General features: G+C 33.9%; 1 protein-coding gene across 1 annotated transcript in view; it reads right to left on the reverse strand.

Moving 5' to 3' along the window:
* DACH1 (dachshund family transcription factor 1) overlaps positions 1-19,917 on the reverse strand; it is a 411,546-nt gene that overhangs the window by 389,593 nt on the left and 2,036 nt on the right. The gene's annotated exons all lie outside the window — the stretch shown is intronic.

Genomic DNA, 19,917 nt, shown 5'->3' on the forward strand with positions numbered 1-19,917 from the left:
AAGCTAAAACTCAAAATGGGTGTATGCAACTTTCCTTAGGATAGGAGTCTTTTAGTAGTTAGGAGTGTAGGATCTGGAATTAGAAGACCTGAGGTCACCTTCTCATTTAACACTCGTTGCCTTGGGTGATTTATTTAATTTCTCTGTAACTAACTCAGTACCCTCCTCTATAAAATGAAATTAGGACTGTTGTGAGAATTAAGTGAGATACCTAGGTTGTGCCTGGCATACCGTAAGTGCACAAAAAACTGTGTTGATAATGGAATAGGAAAAATCATTCCATAGTGCAAGCTTTGTAAAGGACACTGAGAGCTGAGTAAAGTGAAGAGTGCAGGAAGAGAATGAATCCCAAAAGAGACTGGGAAATAAGATGGCAAAGAATCAAAGGATTATAGGGAATTGTTAGTGGAGATAAGAAAAAAAAAAAAGAGACACTTAAATACTCACCTATTATTCAAAGCTAAATCTTAAAATATTTCTCTGACAATTTACACAGCAAGCTTGATAATACACTGAAAAATGATTTTCCAGTCAAAAGATATCTATTTTTCTGACTTGTCAAAGTCTTCCGGATGCCTTGTTAGAACACTGGCAAACAAAGTGAGCTCAGGTGAGACACAGCTCGTTTAAAAAGAATCTTAATTTTCAATCACATTTCACAGCGGACCAGAAGTGCTTCTAACATTCCACTATTGAAACCACCACTTTATGAAAAGTGTATATGGCTTCTTTTTTACTGTCCTATATTACCTGAAAGTGATTTAAAATACAGTCTTGATGCTTCTAGGACTCTATTCAATTTTGGAAACAACAGTACTCTAAATTCCAAATTTGCTACACTATAATAAAATTTAAATTTCCCCAAGAAGCTTTTCTTGTTTACTAGACACATACAAGTGAAGAAAAAGTTTAGTTCAAATGTTCTATATATCAAGACCCAACTGAAGTGCTCTTTGATGCAACAGTATGTTGAACCAAGGAAAAAGCACATGGGCATGCACATTAGGATCATTTAGAAAGGCATTTATTGTTAAGGTTACAGGAAGCTTTGCCTAATGTTTAAACCTGATATGTGTACTTCTAACAAGCATTTAAATAAGCACATTGTTTGTGAAACAGTGTGACTGTCTCCTTAGGGAAGTCATAAATGTAAAGAATCAAATTTCGATTGGATTGTTGGAGAAAAGCACGAAGTCAGATCTTTAAGACAGAGGTCTCTAGCAGAAGTGAAAATGGCACTGCTTCCTTCAGCCCATTCTTGGCTTTCCATAGAAGAGGCTCTCCCCTGAATCTTAGCACTGAAAGTTACAAAGGACGAGGTAAAGGTTTGAGAATCCGAAGAGCATGAACTAATGGAATTTAAAACTGAACAATATACTTAAAATTTATAGCAGAACTAGTGAATGAATTTACTTCCATGAATTTACTTTATTTCACATAATATTGTTAGTTTGAAATAACAAGGTTGTGAGGAAATAGTTCAAATCATCCTGGACAGGCAACCAGGGCAATAGTAGAAGGGTGGCAGTGGAAAAGCACTGTAACGAATCCGCTAGTAAGGTCAGTGAGGAATGGGCAGAAAACTATAGAAACATCAAGGCACGTGCCACTTTTTCAACACACAGTTCATGTAATTTAGCAAACCACCATCAAAATTACAGCGGTCATTGCTAAATACTATTTATAAACTCTATACCTTCTCTCTTGAATATGTAAGAAATGACACCCTTTTGTTCCTGATTTGTGCCATATATCACATATGCAAGACTTTGATGAGACGCTAAACATTAACAGAAATACTCAAAGTATTTAGCTCTTACCAAAATGAACTCCTTATCTTAACTGTAGTTATCCTGGAACAAGAGTTCCATCACTTTTCCCACATGATATTTACCTGGTGAAAAAACATTATTTCCCACACTTAATTAAAGTGAATAAATGTAAATGAACAAAATGACGCACCTACCCCACCAGGGAACTTGCAAATCTCAGCAACGTGCCAATCTGATAAACAAGTTCTTCATATGGAGTATGAGGATACAAACTAGCAAAGTACTTTTTTTCTGCTGTGAAAAAGAAATTAAAAAAAAAAAAAAAAGATCTGAAGACACCGAAAAGAATGGCAAGCTACTTGGATGGAAGACTGCATCCAGGTGGATGATTAAGATGGGATGAGGGGGGCTTCCCTGGTGGCGCAGTGGTTGAGAATCTGCCTGCCAACGCAGGGGGACACGGGTTTGAGCCCTGGTCTGGGAAGATCCCACATGCCGCGGAGCAACTAGGCCTGTGAGCCACAACTACTGAGCCTGCGCGTCTGGAGCCTGTGCTCCGCAACAAGAGAGGCCGCGATAATGAGAGGCCCGCGCACCGCGATGAAGAGTGGCCCCCACTTGCCGCAGCTAGAGAAAGCCCTCGCACAGAAACGAAGACCCAACACAGCCAAAAATAAATAAATTAATTAAAATATATATATATTAAAAAAAAAGTAATGTTTTAAACTGCATATGAATATACTCAATTCAAATTTGTACACACTTCAAAAATTATAAGTTTTGTGACCTTTCATAATTAATCTGATAAACCTTAATAATAATAGAGATAAAGGTAAAATCTCAACCTTATTAAATTATACATATATGAAGATACACAAAGTTTAAATATTTGTGCTTAAACTACTACAAGGACATGTGATACATTCCAGAATTTGACACCTTATATTATACTTAAGAACTAATGTTAAATATACTTTCATTTTAGTTTTTATTTCTACATAAAAATCTAAAACATATATATTTCTATTCGTGCTTTAATTTCTTGGTTATAACCAAAATTCCCTAAAACTAAGAATCTCATAAAAGTATTTTAATATAATTCAATAATATGCAGACAAAAATTCTATAAGAAAGTCAATTATACTTGTAATGAGTGCCTACTATGTGCCAGAAAGTACCTGAGAATTTTAACAAGATAGATGCAAGATAATAGTCTAGAAAAATCACAGGGAGGTAATTATTAGTCACCAGAAATTAAATTTCTTCAAGTTTTAAAATTAATTGATGAGTTCAAGAAATAACCAGACCATCTTCTATCAGCAAGCATCTCCATAACTACATTTAAAACTGTTAACAGCAGATCACAAATATTTCAAAACTTTAGATACATAAAGGAAGAATGTAGCAAAAGAAATCCACCTGGATTTCCCCTCCTCTGGAGAATTTCAGACATGAGATGCTTTTGTAGACAAATGCCAAGGAGAAAATCAATCAGATCCAATTTCAACAACCTACTAAATTTCACAATATAACAAGGGAGAAACTATGTGTGTTACATAATTTACAAAAATGTCAAGACATTGTCATAAATCTACAGACAAAGGCAGAACAAGTAGTATTCTGAGATAGAGAACATTATATTATATTGATGAGTTCACAAAATATTTGGCAGGCACCAAATTTCATGTTAAGATGCTTGAATGCCTATCCCAAATTTATTTTCAAAACAGGAGACTCCAGAAAATAATCATTTGGGAGGATTTCGAGATGCTTGGTAGAGAATAATTATAAATTATGTATTTTGTTTAAAAAAATCCTACAGACTTAACTATAATAGAATGCTCTAGGCAACTTAAAAAGAAATCAAAGATTCAATAATACCTGATTTAGCAAAAAGAAAAGGAAGAAGAACCTGATGTAAACTTATTAGAATCTCCTGCTTTTATAGTGAATTGCATAGTGGTTACTGTAGCTATTGGATGGCATACTCCCCGAAATAAAATAAGTTATTTCCTTTGCAGATGCTATGGCTATATTTCATCTTTTCTTGCTTTTCAAAGATTTTGTCATTGTAAATTGTTATTTAAAATGTCTGAAAGTTAATGCCAATAAAACTTTAATAAACATTATATTTATAAAAAGACTGTAATTTTTCAGAATTCACTAGTTCCTTTTAATTGTTGTGATTTCACTGTTACTTCCTTAGAAAGAGGAGAAGAGTGTGACAGCAAAAACCAAAATAGATTTTTCTTTATGCTTTTGTGCACGCTTCTGGTAAAAGAACAAAGCTGGGTGAGAACATTTAAGATCTAGTCTCTTAGCAACTTTGAAGTATATAATTGTACACCTTAAACTTTACACAATATGTAGATGATGTCTCAATTTTTTAAAAAGTAATGGGAACTCTAAACAGATAACAACTCTTGAAAAGCACCTTACTATTTCTGAAGTGCTTTCAAATAATTATTATCACATTCTTATCCTCAACACCTTCTTTTAAAATAAACAGAAAAGTTATCTTTACTATCCCTATTTTACATTTGACAGTATGAAAGTTCCAGCTGACTAATCCAACATCTCCCAGTTAGTAACTGATAGAATCAGAACTTGAAATCAAGTTTCCAGATTGTTCTCATGACCCCAAGTTGTCTATAGATTAGTAAATCTCAAATCTACAGCTATTATCGTAATGAAATACTTCTCTTGGATAGCCATAATAATTTCTTTTTGAAATAACATAATAATATTTCTGTGGGAAACAATTCCCCAAACATACACTTGTTGATAAAGTTTTCAAAACTTAGTTTTCGTATATGTATTGAGAATTACATTTTCTTGCTAACAAATAAAAGTGAACTAGAAAAGACAAAAACATATTAGTTGACACGACCCAGTCACAACTGCTTTACTTATCACAGTCGTGCCCTTGAGATCTGAAAACATTCGTTTCAACATTTGACAGCATATTGACTGTTTCAATATTGTGGACTCCTGTTCAGTTTGCTATTGGCAAGAGACCATGCCTTTACACAAGCCGGTGGATCAATTGGTCTTTGGTAGAATCTTAGTTTAAGGCTCTTTAAGGCGCTGATTTATGCACAATTGATCTGATCAGCCATGCAGTCAATGTGATTTATTAGCTAAGATGGCCAAAACCCTTTTTTCTCCTTTTTCATGCAGTAGTAATTCACCTCATTAGAGGTGGAATCATTATAGGAAGCTCCTGAGAAATAAGAAGTTGAACCTGCCGGCCTGACTCGTTATTTCCCCCCAAACTGTGGATCTACCAAACAGTAATAGCTGGACGCTAAGCCCAGAGCTGCTGTGCACACACACAGAAGCCAGTGCACTCTCACTGTGGCCAGAGATGGATGGAATAGATTAAAGGGGGTTCTAAGCTTCCTCCACTCTGAAACATTTCAGACAACAAACTTCTTCCTTTAGCTTCCTGAGAAACTCATTCATTTAGTTTCTAGCACACATTTCTTTCTTTGTTTAACCACAGTAAGACAAATGACTTGTATTACTTGATAATTATGGTGTTTAACTAAACATAGGACTAACAATGTGTATAACAGGGGTTGACAACCTACAGTATACATGTGGACGCATGCATGTGCACGCGCGCACACACACACACACACACACACTCCCAATGTTACAGGAGATACGATTCTGAATAGTTCACCTATGGGCAAAATACACATTTGCATTTGCCAAACACCTTTTCTATAACATTTGGAGGGAAAGTGTCTATAGATTTTATATGGTATAAGAGCTCCTTTCCTCTCTTAAAGGTTTATCCCCCAGCCAGATCCTTAATCCGAAGTTTCTACTGATTATTGATTACCTCCTTAAAAATTATTAACAAATAGTTAAGGGAAGGAACATAGCAGGGTAAGGACAGCCATCCCATGAGATGGTTCTGCTTAAGAACAGAGTATTGACTCAACATTGCCTCTTCTTCCATTCAATCTGCTGCTGAGAGCTCAAAGCTCAGAACCTTAACTCTAGTTGCCTCATCCATGCATTTCCATTTGACTTGGTAGAAATTCCGCACATCACAGTGATTTCAGGGGGTGTGACCTGCTAATAGCTGTCCCCTCATACCTTATCTTTCTCTAAAAGCATAAACGCTTTGCCACTTCCCCGCCTGTCCCCACCCACACTATGAAGGCAATAAATGAATATGCAGTACTCTACGACTAAAGATTTGACAACCACACATTAGAATGATTAGGCAGTTGTTGAGGGGTGGTACATTATTTTACTATGTGCTATATAAACTGTGAACAGCTTTGATTAAAAATCTAGATTTACTTAAACCCAGTTATGCAATTTCTGTACAGAAGTCTACTATGAGCTATACCTTCGATTTTCTAGGACGAATGACTCCTTTAGAATAGGCTGAATGAAGGCACAATTTTTATGCTGAACACTGTTTCAATAAGACAAGCCTTAAAATAAAGCAAAGAACAAGGTAAGCTGCAAAATATATGAATGTTTGTATAACTCTCACAGGAGGTACAGCCCCACCTATCCTTACTACTAAATCAGCAATGTCCAAATGCCAATAAGTTTAGCTATTGAACTGGTTAAAAAGAAACATGGTATGCCGCGTATGCGTGAATTTGTGCGTTTGTGTATTTGTAACCATACTCAAAATGAGAAACCTTTACTGAAAGGATCTCAGATGAAAATTTTGCAATGTAAGAACCATATCAGTAAGAGAAAATATAATTGGGGACCTGGAGTTCTTATTCTCATTGAATATTTGGGGCTAACTTATCTAAACTTTTTCTTTAATCTTCCCTATTAGTAGAGATTAGTTGAAAACACGTGTCTCTTCCTGATTTAGATTTTTGTTGCAAAACTTTGGCTGAATTAAGTATTTTGGTAATTACCTGTTTATTCAGAGAGTTGCAACTCCATGCTCATAATACACTTTTCAATTTACTTTGTAATTTACATTACATTTGGTCCATTGTAATAGTATTAGTAAAATTCCATTGATTTAGATAGGTCCGATTTTCCAAATAAAACTTTGCCTAAGTTACCAATGGTTTAAAAGAATATTTTCGTTTCCTTCAGTTAATTGTATTTTCTTAGCACCAGTTTTATAAATAGAATAAGACACTCCAGGGAAAATATTGAGCTGTACATAGTGGTGTTCTGGCTGTTGAAATCATTCACTCTTTGGACTTGTGAACCACAAAGCACCCACAGCTCAGCTAATCCCAGAATAGCACATGCCATGTCATGTCTTATTGTTTTACCATAGTCCTCACATTCTACCCTCCCAATATAGCTAAACAGCTCAATATTGATGGGTAGCAACAACTGACATCATAGTCTACGGAATACAGTTCTGCCGTTAAACATATTCTGTTATTATTTAAAGAATACAAATTTACCTTACCTTGGGACTACTTGAGATAAATATTTTAGTTTGAGACCCCAATGTGGTTACAATATTGTCACGTGTAACTTTGTCCTAAAGTGGATATATGGTCCAGTAAAATTCTCAGTGGGCTTCAGCATTGGTTTAAACAGTGCATGTACAATCTCTGCCTAGTTGAACTACACACTTACATGGTGAGAGTGCCAATGAGTATGTTTCATCAGATGTTCCTGGAAGCTGTCTGGCCAATAGGAGGGATTTGAAACTGTTCCCTAATCACTGTTGAAATCACTGATAGTACTGTCTGTCCACACTATGACAGACAAAAGCTGAAACGTATTAAACATAGCAATCCATCATCCTGCAGATGGAAAGCAGGAGCCAGGCGAGTTCAGAGGCAGTGACTACCCGCTGCTTAACAAAGGCTGGAGGCCTGACAGTTCGGTCCCTTCCTACCCCCTCACTACCACCCCTCCATCTAAGATGAATGAGTGTAATCAATGAGGGAGAAAGCCTGCTGAGGACCTCAAATTCAAACATTGTTACATTTAAAGTGCTGCTTTTTTCCCCCTAATCGGAACTGTTACTGGATCAGTTTTCTCCAAATATAAGGAGATAGATATTTAAGTAAATGAAGAAACTGTAGATTCAAGAAAGCACATCCTTAGAAAATACTGCATCGGTATGCCATGAAGTTTGGATAGCTAGCTTTGAAATAAAGGTTTGATACCAATACAAAGGAAGTTTTTTTAAAACTTCACTCAGTTACGGTGAAGTTTACATTGTTTGAAGCAACTTAATAGTGATGTTCTTTTTGAATGACAGGGGAATTATTATCTTTATATAAGCACCAAATAGAAATGAAATGCTTTTTGCTAAAGTTCAATTCATTTTGCATACTTGCTTCTAATACGGACATATGAGTCACAAAATAGCCAAAGGGAGGGAAAAAACCCTCAACTGCTAACAGCACATTAACAAAGTATAGAAACGAAAGACACTTTTCTTTGGATTTCAGCCTTGTCATTTCCAATTTTCTGCTCCTTGGACATGCTTGTATTCAAATTCTGGAACATCTATTCAGCATATCAATCCTAATTAGACAATCTGGGTCTGGAAAGGATGAGAGCTAGGTCATTTGCATAATTTAATCATAAATACTCAGTGATACATATTTCCAAATGCATTTGTACAATTATCTTTTCATCCTTGGGGCAATGGTATTAATATGATTAGGCAATATTTCTGGAAAAAACAGACAAGTATGCACTCTTTTTAACTGCAGCTTAGGGCGATATGAAAAATTAATTAATTTCTGAAGAAAATCAATTTCTCTACGTGACCACATTAGACATCGCTAAACCAAGACTCAGAAACCTCTCTCAATCACTACATTTTATCAGGCTCTTCTAAATTCTGATTAGTATGTAAACAATTCAATAGAAAAACTAGTAATATATCAAAAAGCATCTTAAATTTTGAAGCGATCTTTCTGTCTACTTTTCATCTCAGGAATACTACCTTGCTTTACTTTAATGCATTGTTATTTAACCTGTCAATGAGAAGCCTGTGCTTTTGGTGTGAACTCATCTTGAGTGATCTTTTATTAATGTACATTAACCAATTTCAAGGACAATAGGATAAGGTTACTTTTGAAATGCTTTGTCAAGAAACAGATTTATATTTATCTAAAATAACCTTCACACGAGATTGCTTATTATGAAAAAAATTAGATAAACCAAGTTGTCCCAAAGAGTACCATTGTTATATGAAAAACATTGCAATATACTTAGTAGAGATATAAGAAGCCAGGTGGCTAATCTAATTTTTTTAAAAAAAGAGATTCAGCTTTGTATGCTGATTAGTACAAAAGAAAAAGTCACATTTGTGAGTTTAAATGTGCTATTCTTTTCTTTTCAATCAAATGAAAAAGTAGAAATGCATGCAAATATTCAATATTCATTTAATTTGCATAAAGGTGCTTGAACAAATTTTTGATTCTAACAAGCTCATTTTTCATGCGTTTTGTCTTTCATCCTAATCTAGCATCTGTCATTCCTTTTTGAAGTTATTATCGGCCCAATTCCCTCTTGGACATGGTTGCTGGGTGACCGGTATCTTAGCACCCACTTTGACAGGAACAGATGTGAATCTGATCAAGAGATTTCCCAAGAGTACCTGAAATCACAAACAACTTTTGTGAAAAACAAACAGCATTCCTGTCATGGGCCCTTATTTAACCCACTCCCCAAAAGCAAGAGCAAAAAAGTTTACTTCAGATCAAATATATACCATTTTAATGTCATTTCCTAAATTAGAAGAAAATAAATAAAAATAAACTATATTTTCACTCTGTTGAATTAGAGGAATCCAATCTAAATATCAACAGCTCAAAAACCCAGCTTGTTCTGTTTTTGAATAGATAGTTATGGGTAAATATGGATTTATATTTCATGCAAAATTTCACTAGAGTGTCTACCAAAAATAAAGAGGATTTATTATGAGGACAATTCAGATGATAAAGATATTTAAGAGGATGAAATTTAGTTTGGCGTCTAAAGGCTTCCTATATGAGGTATGATGTAGAATTCTGTGCAAAATTAAGGATCACTCTACTTACAGAGAATTACCTAAAATATAAAAGCTCCACCTCTCCTTTCACACACTTCATAGCAAGATTTTTTTTAAGGTGTTTTGGGTTGTTTGTTTTTTGTTTTTTGTTTTGCAGTTCACTTGGTATACTATCAATCATTATTAAAAATAGAGCTGCAAAGTGCCACTGGAAGACAAAGAACGTCATAGAAACTTCATATTATCGCCATTACAAAAGTCAGAATAAGCTGCCTTTCCTAACTAGATTCCTTTTAAGAACAGCATGAAGTTGTGGAGTCACGTGATCTGCCTCCCTCCCTTCCTTCCTTCACAGTCAGAGAATATGCCGACCAATAGCCATGTCAAATCACCATGAAACTAGTTGGGTCAAACTTTTAAGTTAAATGAAGTATTTAATCACTGTTGCTATTTTATAAATATGGCAACAGAGTGATCTTAGGAAACATCCAAATGATTGACTTAATTTTCTTCATTCAAATGATGTGTTGAGGCAAGGCAGAAAACTGTTAGCTTACAGTGAAAGTTAAGGGTTTCTTTTTTTGCCACAGAACAGCCAATAAAATATAAGCAACACATGTTTAAAACCCTAAATATTTTCTCCTTGATAATCATGACTTATGATAGTAAGAAAAGTGGTATACCTTCCATTGGAAATCTCAATATTTTTCTTCCACACTCCAAGAATTGATTTGTTATAACCATTCTTATTAGGAATTTTTATGTTTGGTTCTTGTAAGGAAATAGCCAATTATCCAAATGATTTTACCAATGTTAAGTGAAAAAGGAAGTGAAAGATCTTTGAAATTCTTTCTAATTTTTATAGGAAAAGGAACTTGCTAACTTCAATTCCAAAATCTAATCATGGAATTATTTTTTGTCATTGCATATATTTGAGTGGGGGATATATATGCATATGTGTTGCTTTACCTTTTATAAAATGTTTCTGTATATATAAGATCAAGAGCAAGTCGTTCTATATGAAGAAGTAGGTTCTAAATCTAATGGTAGTCATTTAATATCACCCGTTATAAGCAGAGGTATTATAACCCTACCATTTTATATCAGTTATCCATTTATATATATATATGATATAGCATTTTGATATTCCAGAAATTAAGCAAACTATACATACCTAAATACCTCTTTATTTTGTACCTATGATTAATTTCAGTTTTCCAGCTTAGCCCCAGTCCAAATAACTAAAATAAAAATGGCTTTTACGTATAAAATTTGTCAGTGATCTTCATTTGTTACTGCTAGTGGCAAAAGGAGCCTTCTGGAAACACTTTCAAGTGATCCAACTAAAAATACAATAAGAACTTTAACATCTCAAAATGTGAATCTAAGAAAAATTAAATATACTCATATAAAAATCTGTAATCTGAAATGTTATCACAGGGAAAAACTCCTTGAAAAAAAGTTTCTTCCCCTACTTGGGCTGACTCTTCTGTGGAGAGAAATTAATAAAAAAAGTACAAAATAAATGTTCCCATGTCCAGTTAAACAAATTTATGTTTAACCTTTTAACATCTAGGATATATATTTGAAAGGCAGATATTTTGTTTTAAAAAGTAGCATCTTAGTCACATGTGAAAACTTGAATAGCTGCCAAATTTTGATGGCACTTTGGGCTTAACTGTGAAATGCCACTCATGAATAGTATTTTGTAAATTTCCTAAGAATATATAGTTAGTAAATTTGGGAGCTAAACAGGTGTTAACAGAAAGAAAAATCAAATTTGACCCAGAAGGCTCCAATATTAAGGTTTGAATTGGGATCAGTTCATTCCTTTCCCATGGGGTAACTTGTATAAATGTAATTCTATGGTTTCATAAAAGCAGGTCAAGTTTCCATCCCTGGGGGTCCTTTGGCAATTTGAAGCATGGAAGCACTGTTCCTGGCTACAAGTTCAAATCTGCATGTACTGTCAATGGTGTGAAGAAAAAAAAAATCAGTGAAGAGCAGACATATATTCATCTTTGATTATAATATATACTTGTCAGAGGGTTCTTAGAAGATAAGAGTAAAGGTGTCAGAGGTCACGTCATAAAATATTTTGAAACCATTCTCACTAACTTTTAAGTATACATACATACCAGGTGATGCAGAAAGGAATGTGAAATATTGTTTTTACTTAGATAACTAAATGCAAAGATGAACTTCTTACCAAATGTCATTTTAAGTTACTATGCCCAAGTGTTTTTTTTTTAAATTCCTCAAGCTTTAGATGAAGCAGAGTCTTTTAAGCAATCACTGTTTTATAAGCTTCTTCCTACTTTGCAAAAAAATGCATGCATGCTTGTACTTTTACCAATGACGTAATGACTTGACATATGCCATGGAATGATTGAGAAAGTAATTGATTTCAATTTAACTGGACCTCTACCAGGTGTTTTCAAAGACAATTACAGTCCACTGCAAGAAGTGGTAATACACATCTCCTTATGTAGACCTGCAGATTAACCCATTGACCTCATTCCTAACTCATCTCATTGATGGCAAAGCTTTTAGAAGAGCAATCTTTTTTTCTTAGATTATGATATTGTTTTCTTATCATTTATCCACTGATTTTAAAGGATATGCTTGCTCTAAAGTGCAAGCAGCAATGAAATAAACCAATAAAAGAAATGGTGCAATGACATCAAGCACTTTAAATGTTCTTCAGTAGTGTACAGATTCTAGTACCTAATAGTTTAATGTCGATTTCATACAATAAAATACTTATCAGTTATAAATATTTTTCATAAAGAATTAAAAGTATATCTTAGTTATCATAACAATAAAGGTCTAGGAAAATCAAGATAAGTGTTTAATCACTGTCTTAATAACCATATAATGTTGTATTTATAATTATATTTTAAAACATTTAAATATAAACTACATCTTTCACCCTAAAAGTAATTTTAAATATAGTTCTCTATGGTCATTCACCAAAGTAGAATTGGTTTTTCATGTGTTATTTTATATTAAATGAATTACAGAAAGCAAAATTAAGTTATTTTTATAAGTAAGTTGTTGGTCCTCTGGCCCTATGTTCTACATGCCTCCCATGTGTGTGTGTGTGTGTACAAACACAAATACATATACGTAAAAGCTTTTCTAACAAAGGGATTATAATTACTTAAGCATAAATACACAAACCACAAATGGGCTAAGCTTAACATAAACAAAAATATACACGACGAAGATCTCTTAAATACTGATAGAAATTTTACACTTGTTGCATACACAAGAACATCCATCCTAGTATAAAATGTGTGAACGGTGATATTACAAAGAAAAGTGTTCCAAGTTATTCATTTAAAATCCAGAGGCACTATTAAACTACAAACTGCCTAACTTAAGACATAAATATCATTTCCAAAAATTAAGCTAAAAAAAACAGATATTTTAAATATAAAATAAGAATTAATACAGTTGAATATATCAGTCTATTTTAGCAGAGCTGTGATGGATTCAAAGATTAGTTACAACTTCAGTGATTTGTTCATACATAAACAAAATGTTTTTAAAATATAAGGCTATGAATAAAACAGCTGACCTACTGCTGCTATTAATACAATTTCTGGATACAATCAGTTTAAGATTTTAACAAAACACTTCATCTGCTTGATATGTGAATGTAATGAAATATTTCTTGATTAATATACTCTAGAGATTTATTTTCATTACCTTTCCTTAAGAAATGACCATATCCCTTAAACTGAACTAGCAAGTATTTACTGCAAATGATTGTATGTGCTTCTATAAAATAATTCCCTTTTGACTAGTACTCTTTCTTTCCTGATATATTTTCCTTGTCCTTGAAGAAAAGCATTGTTTTTTCCTGTTGTGACTACAGGAGTAATCTAATTATTTAGAAACATTTGATATCATATATAAATGCAAAGATAAGTTACATTGTGACTTTTTAATACTTCGTTTACCCCTCTGTTCATTTATTCTAAGGAAAGGAAAACATTCCTCAATTCTTCAATGTTACTAACCAAAAGTAACCAATCTACTTTGTTGCCCATTTCAATATTTGCTTTGAGAAAATCATGCTTGAAAAGCATATCCAATTTTTTGCCAAACATATATACTACCTTCAAAATCCACTGCAGGATTATTACTAATCTACCTATAGTTAAATTACTTTTAGTCTTCAAATCATAGTAAACAATTCCTACTTCCTGCAAGAAACATGCACTATATTCTAGGTAGTGTATTCATCTTAGATAATAACATGTTTTAGATGCTTCAGTTAAACTGTTTTGTTTTTTTTTTAAACATTACTCTCTAAAACTTTTTTTAAAACAGCTGGCTATTCAGTGTGTTGCCATGCTGCAGACTTTTAGACACTTCAATGTGTTTATAAGCACAAAAATATAAGACAAATTAAACACACAGTAAGTTTTCCAGTTTAGTAAGTTGTCTTTGACAGCTTTCACTCAAGTCACGTACATTTAAACGTGCAAAAGAATCCCAGCTTGATATCCTGGATCAACTCCAAGCTAATATGAATCAGAAAGCAACAGGGCCACACCTTTAACAAAGTTCAGTCATTGGACATTTCTACATCCAATTTAGAAAAACCCACATGCAAATTTTTCTTAAATGAGTGAATTAGAATCCGCTTATCTTATAAAATAAATCCAAATCAGAACACACAAGAAATTTAAAATGCACCTGGCTCAAGGTCTCTGATTTTGGATCATGTAGTGATTTGCATCATTCTCTATATATGATTATATGGACAAAATACTTATAAAATAAACATGTACATTTAAATTGGACAGGTATCTGTAATAGACACACTCTTAAAAGATTCTCAAAAACCTTCCCAAAGTAAATAGGTGCATCAATATAAAATGATCCACCACCTAATCTAATAATAACTAATTACTAGACTGAATATAATAACTAACTACTAGATCAAATATAAATATACTATCCTTGGTGTTCCTGCTTTCCAAAGAAATAATTTGATAAGCTAACCTCACTATTCTAATTGAGTCATTTCTATACTGTGACGTATTCTAAAAAGCAAATATCAGCAATTAAAAGTTATTTAAAGGACAGCTACTGTAGCAAAAAAAAAATTACTTTTGATTGGAAATACTTCTGACAAATTGAGGAGAAGGAAAGTAAAGGAATTTGAGGACAATGTGGGCTCACAGAGCCACTGGTATGCCTGAGATATATGTATCTGTGCATATCAGAGCCTTTGATAGTCCACTTATCTAAGCTTTTAAGTCAGGTTTTCTTCATTAAAAAATAAATTATTGAGCATAACAAATATAATGGAAAAGAGGCTCCTTAATGCAGTCTCTAAGTCTGAAAATATAAATATAAATGTATTTTTAATGTATTCTTAACTGAATTTTTAGCTGCAGCATTCACACACACACACACACACACACACACACACGACTGACCAATCACAGTGCAGTAACTCAGTAAAGAGAATGGCACATGCTGGCACATGCTAAGGTCATTCTATTCTCATAACAATTCAAACATAAAATGATAAAACTTTATCTTAAATACATGTTAAAATATCCAAATAGTTAATATCAATTTTTTTTCATATTTTTTTGGTCATTTTAAAGGTATATAAATTGATGTGATTTTTTTTTTTTTCCCCCTTGGTGAACCATCTGAAAATGAAATCCTGGAAAGATTAAATTCAGGCAAAGTTGAACTTTTCTAAAGAATCAAGTAATGAAAACCTTAAAACCAAAATGTTTAGTGAAATCTAGAAGACTCACCTGTACCTATTTAGAAGGCATATTTCAAACTAATTTCTTCAGAGAAAGATTCAAAGGGAGACAGCTTACAACCTGTGAGAGTTTCATTTCTTATTATATTTTGCAATACATGTGTTCTATGTTGCTAATACAATGCAATTTAAATGATTATTTTACTTGATTAACAAAGGCAACTGTATGAAACAATTTAGTAAAATAACTTGGAAAGATAAAATAATACTAATTGACAGTCAAAGCACAAATTGTTCCTAAAATAACAACTACTTGGTTGCACATTAAGCTACAAATGCTACTTACATTCCAAAAACAAAACAGCAAATGAGAAACAATAAAGCATATTATGTTTTTGTATGCTAGTGAATCACACATGGTAAATCACCAAAGAGAAGAGTGATTTATGCTCAAATCCAGCCAAGACTTTAATCAATATTGGGTGTCACATCTCAGAAGGTTGGGGAAGGTAGTGAGGCAAAAAGAGAGTGGCTAATATTGGTCTCAATAATTTATACGCAACTTCCGTGAAATGTGGTAGATTAAACAAAAAAAACCCCAGCAGATTTAGACTAAATGAAGTTTAAAAAGTCTGCCTTAAATGCAAATGCAAAAATTTGATGCAAGAAAACTGACAAGAAAAAAATAAGCCTGCCTTGTAGTTTATTCTACATAATATTTGAAGCATCACAAAATAAAATATTATATGTGCAAATCAAATTAAGTGTCTCAGGGCATTAACCGTGGAGTTCAGAAAGTACACCATCTTCATCCTCATAACTATGTGCACTTTGTGACAATAATGATTATGATATCATTGGAGACTAACTCAAAGGGAAAAAAAAAAACCGGTTTGAAAGATATTATCCAAATAACTCGAGAATTTGTATCTTGCAATATAATGTGATTAAACAAGGTAAATCCGAGGTCAGCATATTCTTAGATTTTATTTACGTATTAGTTATTAAACTGCAATTTACTAACATTTAAAAAGTATGCAGAGATAAGTGATGGAACCAAAAAACTTTCACATTTTAGCCCCTACTCTTCTAATTATGCCATATTCTTCTTGAAATGTTATACGACGAGACATCAGGCTTTACAGGAGCCATTAATAGACTGTAATACAAAAACTTCAAAAGCATAGTCTCTCTTCATTTGAAGTAAGTTTTGAATTTCTCTGTGCCAAGTATCATAATTATCTGTGAGCAGCGAGTCTGTATTGTGTTGAAACTTTCTACATCGAGGCATAAATGCATAAGTCCGTGCCATTGAATAGCATGCAACAGAGGAAATGTTAAATAAATATGCCATTTTTATTTTAAAAAAACTTCTGACAAAAAAAGAGCCAAGAATTGGAAAATATTTTATACTTCTTATACTAAAACTGCATTCATATATTACCACTGGACAAAAAAAGACATGTAGTCTCTCAATTAGCTGTCAATAGATGGTACTGACTTTTAAGACAAAAGAATACTGTTTGTGAATATATGTATATTTATATAAAATGTCTGATAAAACTAACTGGAATCTTTTCAAGTTAAAAACTCCATAAATCTAGGGCTACGTAGGACCCAAATCACAAGCTGGTTTGGAGGATCCTGAGACAAAATCAACTTCTGGCAGTGCTCAAAAAAAAAAAAAAAAAAAAAAAAAAATCATTTTAGATGACAAAATAGAACAGAGTCACTTTTTATTACCTGAATTCACAGAAAATTGAATGCTAACCCAAATCTACAAACAAGCAACTGACTCAGAGACTTGACCATGTACATAATTACTTTTCTTTTTTTGTTGTTGTTTAATGGTTACCAGTTAATTAAGTGACCTCTGTTGCAACAGCCAAGTTCATGCAACTAATGTTTAGTTGAAAAATAATAATTAGAGGAAACTGATCAAGGTCAGACTTTGTCCTCTGACAACTTTTAAATATATTTCCTTATATTTTCTTTCATGCTTTGAGACCCCTATTTTATTTAGTTTTACTATCAAGGAGGTGACAGTCTCTATTTCATCTCCTTGTGGTAATGACAGATGGCTTCAACATTTATTCTAGTTTTCATAGATAGCACACTGATGCAATAGCCCCAAGCAAATTAAATCCACTCCGAGGTTTGTTACTAACTTACTGAGCCACTTTGAGCAAGTTTATGAACGCTTCTTTTCCTTAACATCAAAAATTTTGGTTCCTCAGATTCTCTGGTATCTAAATACTCTTAAGAGACATAATTAAATACATGTTCTGTAAAAAGCTGAGAGTGCTAAGATTTAATGTTTCTTGCACACTATGTACATATTGTTTTATATAGTTTGCCTTTCTGCACAGTTCCTCTTATCTTTTGCATAAATTATTCCTTTAGATAGTCTCTTAAGTAGCCAGAGGAGAAAGAAACCATAATGAAAGAAATCAATATATATAGATGAATGAAAAAGGATCTTAATAGTAAGGGCATAAACTGGACTTGAATGAAAAGGGTAATTTTTGTTTTGTAAATTCAAGATAAAAATATTTTAGGTATTGTTTCCAACGGTGAGAAATAAGACAGTAATACTTGTAATTATCCCTAAAAAATAATGCATCTCAATGCAAACAGTATATTTTGGTGAGAGGGAGTTCAATGATAAGTTTTCTATTTTCTTAGTCAGTGGCAGAATTAGGGAAACCTAGGCAGATATCTACAACTACACATCTTCTTCAGTATTTGCATGTGTTTAGGTTTGAGAAAGTCTTGTAGTTGATAAAAGATCAAAATGCAATAGTAAATCAACAAACTTACCACATTTAACTTTAACCTGAAATAGAGTTTTGGAATAACACATTTAATTGTAAAGTATTAAAACGAGGTGATTGAAATATAATTAGAGTACTGATGAGATATTTTTGAAGGGATAAACAGTTTTACTGGATTTAACTTATCTTGGCTCTGAAAGTTTTAACTCCAGAGCCTTTGTTAACCTCAGGGAAAAAATATTTTAAAATTCTTTCCTAATAACTTTAAGAATATTCTCCAACCCTACGGTGAGGACTTCAATTCCAAAACCTGAAAATTCGAAATTTTCAGAAATTTCTGGAAAAAAAAAACCCCACAAAACATCAAGAGAATAATTGTAAGAGGTGTAACACTACCTGCTTTAAATTGATTATAACGTTGCAGTCTCTGAAGGGAGTTTTCTCCACCAGTTTTTTGCGTGTTATGTGAAATGGCCATTAATTATCTAGTACAGTGTGTGCTGTAAGAAACACACAAAGAAGATTCAAGAGAAGAGTGGTTTGGTTACTAAGAAAAACAGCTATTCACCAATCTACTGGATAGGTAGGCAATTTTACCACAATCATTATCTGAGCTGGCTTCAAATTTCGACTAGCATTCTTTATAACAACTCCGCAACAATTTTCTGCCCTGATTCTACTTGTTTTAACAGTAGATTTTTTTGTAAATATGTTATCTTCTGTACACGCAAGGACTCCAATTATCTCCGTAAATGACGTTTAGTGATCAAGATTCCCCCTCAATCTTTACTGCCACCTGTCCAGACTCTTGGGCACGCGTGCGCGTACACACACGCGGGCGCTCAGCATTCACCCAAAAATAGTAGAAATGAAGGTTCAAAACCCAGATATACACCCATGGCCCGATGCAAAGAATGGCAAATAAACACGGAAAAGAGTTTCTGACTAGATCAGGGTAAGACATTTACTGGGTTGGAGTTCGAGTCTTTTTCTTCTTCCAGTCTTCCGGGGGCACTAGCCAGAAGTCTTCTCCCAAGGAAGAAATAGCTAGGGGCTGTTCTACCCCGGTTTCCTTCTGGTTTAGTCCTGCGCCTCTTTCCTTGCCGCCTCTGTTTCCCTAGCTCTACTAGGGGCACACACCCCAAAGGAGTAAAACTCCGCTCCTTCTCCCGATCTTTAAACTTATTTGGAGGGTACCGAAGTCGCTGCACACATTTTGCGCGCAGTTCCCACGCGCTCACTTCTAGACTCCAACTTTCCCTACTCGCTTTTACCCGGCATCTCTGAACTTTCCCCTCTGCAGCCAACGATGGGGACAAGACGGAACCGTGAGAGCGGGTGGAATGATCACTTCTACCCCGAAACTGACAAGTTACCCTACTCCCGCCCCCTCTCGGTAGATCCTCCCCCAGTGAGCGTTCATTAGCATAAAACTGGTCGGGCCGGGCTCCGGGTCCCGTGGCCTCTATAGAGTTCCCGCGCTTTGCCGGGCTGGGGAAGCCATGGCACCGGTATTCAGGTCCACAGAGCATGCCAGTGCAAAACCTGCACCTGCTCATTGCGTGAGCTACTAACCCTTAGCAAAAAAAAAAAAAAAAAGAAAGAAAGAAAGAAAGAAAAGAAAAGGGAAAAAAAAGGAAAAGGTAAAAAGAACAG

The sequence above is a fragment of the Balaenoptera musculus genome, chromosome 18 (genome assembly GCF_009873245.2).
Source record: "Balaenoptera musculus isolate JJ_BM4_2016_0621 chromosome 18, mBalMus1.pri.v3, whole genome shotgun sequence".
Taxonomy (NCBI): domain Eukaryota; kingdom Metazoa; phylum Chordata; class Mammalia; order Artiodactyla; family Balaenopteridae; genus Balaenoptera; species Balaenoptera musculus.